This window comes from Mustela lutreola, chromosome 2 (assembly GCF_030435805.1).
Source record: "Mustela lutreola isolate mMusLut2 chromosome 2, mMusLut2.pri, whole genome shotgun sequence".
In the NCBI taxonomy this organism is placed as follows: Eukaryota; Metazoa; Chordata; class Mammalia; order Carnivora; family Mustelidae; genus Mustela; species Mustela lutreola.
The window spans coordinates 220,710,061-220,714,929 of record NC_081291.1 but is presented as its reverse complement, the minus strand read 5'-3'; the positions used below and the strand labels follow the sequence as shown (position 1 = coordinate 220,714,929).

At 51.8% G+C, this 4,869-nt stretch overlaps 1 long non-coding RNA gene across 1 annotated transcript; it reads left to right on the top strand.

The window, feature by feature from the left end:
- Window positions 1-521: 521 nt before the first annotated feature.
- On the top strand, window positions 522-3,243 carry LOC131826003 (uncharacterized). The gene is made up of 4 exons (XR_009351391.1): window positions 522-767; window positions 1,497-1,611; window positions 1,708-1,802; window positions 2,683-3,243. It is a non-coding gene; the product is annotated as an uncharacterized LOC131826003 (long non-coding RNA).
- The last annotated feature ends 1,626 nt before the right edge of the window (window positions 3,244-4,869 follow it).

The window sequence follows — 4,869 nt, the reverse complement described above, 5'->3', positions numbered from 1 at the left end:
GAGGCTGTTGTAACAATATATAGGAGACGTTAGGGAGAGAAGACACAAAGCCCAGATGGTTTAGGGCCCCAAGAGGAAGCTCTGACATATCAATGGGACTCAAAGTTTGGAGGGCGGACCCTAGACGAACTTCATTGAAAAGAGCCGTTCTTTTCTCTGCCAGCGGAAAAACCCAGGTGGCGCGAAAGGCTTTGTGTCTGATTGTTTGTTCTTCCTTATAGTCTAGCCTTTATGTGGGTTTGTCCTCTTACAGGTGCAAACAAATATGTAATCACCACGGCGCTCAAATAGACATCCTTTGAAGGCTCCCTGCGAGCAGAAGTAAATGCGGTCGGTTTGGGGTTTTGCAAGCCATGCGGCCGGCAAACGCTCTGGTGTCCTGTCCTGGCCACGAAGGCAGGTGCAGCTGGACCTTGAGCCCAGAGTCGGTGACCACAGCAGCTCTTGGAGCCTGGCTCTGCGTTGGCTGGAGTCACCTGATTTCACCCGGACGTCTCTATTTTTGCCAATGTACAGTGACTTCCGATTAAATCTCAGACGCGTTTCAACAGCACGCTAATTTTGGACCCTTGCCCCCCATGCGCGTGTCTGTTTGGGTATGAAATGCTGAGGGGTCTTCGGAAATGGCCCTCTGCCTTTGGTGACTGACCTTCCCTCTTGAGCAGCTGAAGTGAGACAGACAAGGTGAATCTCTGCTGACTTTTCTGTGGCTGCATCTGTGCACAGTGCGCGTAGTCCTGCTGTGACCCTCCACACGCCGCGCCTGGGTGAGCGTCCGCAGGGCCTGCCATGCCCCTGAGCAGGTGGGGTGGGCACAGCAGCCTCAGTCCAGACCTTGGGGAGGCTGCGCTGCTTTGACACCTCTTCCACTGGTGAGTGCGAAGCCGTGGTGGAGTGTCCTGCACTCACTGACCAGCCGAGCTGAGGACCCTGACGAGTAGATCCTCGCCGCTGGCATGTACCAGGCACCGACTGTATGCAGAGCTGTGCCTAGCGCTGCTGCGTGCAGGGTCACTTCATCATCACAGCAGCCCCGGGAGGCCAGTAGCCAGTGGGGGTTGGCCAGGACGGTGCAGAGCTCTCACGTGCCTGCCTCAGTGAAGTGCCTAATTCTCGGAGGGATGAGTGGCGGCTGCTGACCGGCCTCCATGCCAGATGTAGCTGCCCTGCCTTGGGCCCCCTTTCGGTTCTGGACAGCCTCTCCGGGGCAGAATCTAACAGGAACCCCCAGGCAGAGCAGGTGGAGAGGGACTCTCCAGGCTTCATCCCTAGGGAGAAGGGGAGAATTCTGAGGGCATCCTGGTACTAAATGTCAGCACGGAACGTCCAGGTCCCGGTGGTACTGCTGTGGTCTCCGTGGACAGATGTGAAACTCAGGCACAGAGAGATCAACTCTCTTGTCCAAGGTGTATAATCAGGAAGTGGCAGCCACACCCAGGGACCCAGCTGTGTGGCCCGTATCCTTAGCCACCTTGACCATGCTGTCTTTCCGCTAGATGCCACGTGAGCAGCTGCTGTGGCCAGGACGTCTGCGGCCTCTTCATGTCATCCTTAGGGCAGCCGATGAGGGGACAGCATAAGATAGAACCTGTGGCTGTCCCCACTGAAGAGGTCAGGAGATACCCCTGGAGGCGTGGGCTCACCTGAGCGTGTGGCGGCTTCCTGACAGCGATGGCAGGAGCCCATCCGTGTCCTTCTCCTCTCTAGGCTGACGCTCCAGAAGGAGGTTGGGCCAAGGCTGCAAAGAAAGGGCTTTTGCTGTCATGGAGAGGGCTGGTGTGGCTCGAGCAGCCACAGAGGAGGTAAGCCATGGCGTGTGTCGGTCACAGCGGGTGTGAGGCACATTCCTGAAAAACCCACAAGAATGGCAGCAAGGGAAAGACCTGGCCGTGGAGTGTCTGCCCTCATGCAGAGCTGCGGACGGCACCAGCAGACTTGAGAGACAGGCTTGTGTCTCCAACCCTCATGCTTCCCTCTTGCCCAGTCGCGGAGGCCTCAGGGAGGCGGTGGTGGGAGAATGTTCAAGGAGGGATGAAGAGACACCCTGCAGATTCCTGGCCAACTTTCAAACTGAAGTTGCGGCTGCACTGGGGGAAAATCAGGAACATACTAGGATTAAGGAATTAGATGAGGCTGATCTTTTTTTTTTTTAAATTTTTAATTTTTTATTTTATTTATTTATTTGACAGAGATTGCAAGTAGGCAGAGAGGCAGGAAGAGGGGGAGGGAGAAGCAGGCTCCCCGTGGAGCAGGGAGCCCGATGTGGGACTCGATCCCGGGACCCTGGGATCATGACCTGAGCCAAAGGCAGAGGCTTAACCCACTGAGCCACCCAGGCGCCCCAAGGCTGACTCTTTAGTATCTGGAAACTAAGCCTTATGAATACGTGAAGAGAATGGAGAAGCTGTGGACTTCCCAGGGGCATCACCCTCTGTGCGGAATAGGGGTCTGGAAGTGGGTTCAAGGATGATGATGCCACGGAAGCTGTAGGACTCTTTCCGGATGACCCCCAACCCTCCCAGTTCACCCCCTTTCCATACGCCGGTTGCGTGGACATCATCACCTCAAGCCCCAAAACATTTGGAGGTGTGACATTGTTATTCCCAGTTTGCAGACGAGAAAACCAAGGTTTGGAGCCTTAACTGACTGGACTGAGACACAGATAAGCCCCTGGATTTGCAGGGTTCAGCTGGACAGAGGCTGCCTGAAGTCGTGAGTGCTGATGTCTCCTGAGAGAGTTCGTTCCTGGCTCGATGCTGGACCCCTGGTGATGGTGTTGAATAAAGCCTCGTGGAAGCCATCAGACCCCTCCTTACGGTAACACTGGTGTGTAGTTAATGGATCCTTAATATTCTGGTGAAGCAGCCACTCATTGTGGTATTTGGTAAAGAACCAAGTCTAAGGAACTATTAATGCCCCATCTGACGTGGATTTATTCAGAAGGGCATTACAGAGGTGTTTTATTACTTGGCATGAGAGGAACCCGGCCTACGTGACTGACATGGGCAGCCAAGAATGCCTTGGGGATCAGTGATTGGCGGGGGAAGAAGAGGAATTGCGGGGAGCACAAGAGGGGAGAGATACTCACGGCAGACTCAGGGTCATGCGGGAGGGTGCCCAGGTGGGAACCGGCCACTCCTGAATGCTGACGCTTCAGGTCACAGACAGGAAGCCGCCCAGTGAAGTCCTTGCCACCACTGAGGGTCATGACAGCCCTCGCTTTCCAGCATCTGCTGACGAGTGACTCGGGCATACTCCGCAAGCCAGCGGGGGGTCCCCTCATGCCCAGCTGCCTGCATACCTTAGTTTCCCCTCTCGGCCTTCAGCAGTTTTCCTGTTTGCATTCCTAATCACCCTAAAAGATCACACCCCAGGTGCCAGTTGTCACTACTGCTAACCACTACATTGTAAGTGACCCCAGCCACCAGAATGTCTGAGCTTCTCTCCCGATCAGATCCCTGCTGGAAATCTCATGACTTCATCCCACAGAACCAGCCCACGACCCTAAGTACAGCAACCATGTGGGCATGCTAAAAAGCCCACAACTTGAACGTATAAGAAAACACAATACGGTATAATATAAACCAGCGTGCGTCAGAGCTTTGTCAGAATGAAATACGAGAAAGAGAGTATGGAAGCGCAGAATGGAAGACCGACTATGAGCATCAAGTTCCCTTATCCTGTTTCTTTTTCATTCGGGCTCATATACGTGAGTCCACATGCCCGCAAGAAAGATAAAATAAAAGGTTCATGTCTTTGAGCAAAACTTCCTGACTAGAGCAAAATGGAACAAATTACTACTAAGTGTATCAGTGAATAACCAAAGTTTCAAGGTAACATGAGAATGGCATCTTCCATGATCTAACCCAGAGTGTCAGGGTGCGGTCCTGAAGCCCTGGTCGCATACTGGCCAGGGAGGTGGCTGGCCTCACACCCCAGAGAGCTCCGGGGATGGAGCCCACAGCTGACAGCCGGATTTGACGTTCCTCACCCTCGGGCATGGAGTTTCAGGAAGGAGTGGCAGCCTAGAGGTCACTTTCAAAGGTAGCTCGTAAAGATGTGTTAGGAGATTGAGAGCCTGGGGTGTGTCTCAGCATGCTGATGACAGTTGCTGTTAGGAGAAGCCTGTGAACTCCACACTCGGCTGCTGGAGAGGTCGGCCATTCTGTGGCTTATGGGTTTGAGCCCGCTTTGCTTCCAAATCAAATAGAAGCCGTGTGCGATTCTTTGTGCAACTCTTTCTGCTTTAGAAACAGACCGCTTCCAGATGGAGGGTGCTGTGACCCGAAATGAATGGGATCATGGAAGGAGATTCTAGAATACTGATTGAGACAGCAAGACGCTAAGCACCCTATTTCCAGGATATATTTAAGGCTAATTACTGAGCAATGGATGAGTTTAAGATGATTTTCATAATCAGCTTGGGTAGGGACAGGGTACAAATCTTTCCTGTTAATATTATGTCATTCAGGAGCCTAAAATATCTTATTCAATCACTTAATATAGAAGTCAGTAATCTTAATTACATGTCCAATTATGAGTGCTTTGAGCTAAATATTTTTAGGTTTGAGAATCACGGATAATGAATCAATTATTTCAAATAATTTAGATAGGATTTTAAATTTTTGTCATGAGACCCCCAAATCTTCAGCCTTGGCTTTATGAAGCACTGGAGTTTTAAACTCCTATCCAACACCCTTTTATCTAGAATTCTGTTAGCTTAAAAAAAACCATGAATCTCTCCACTATGAAAATTAATGTCCGGAGTAATGACCTTGGAGGGGGACAGGTGACGTGGGTTGAATTTGACTTGGAGGGCTCTGGCCTGACCTTCTGGATTTTTCAGGATGGTGTTTCATTTTTCCCCCC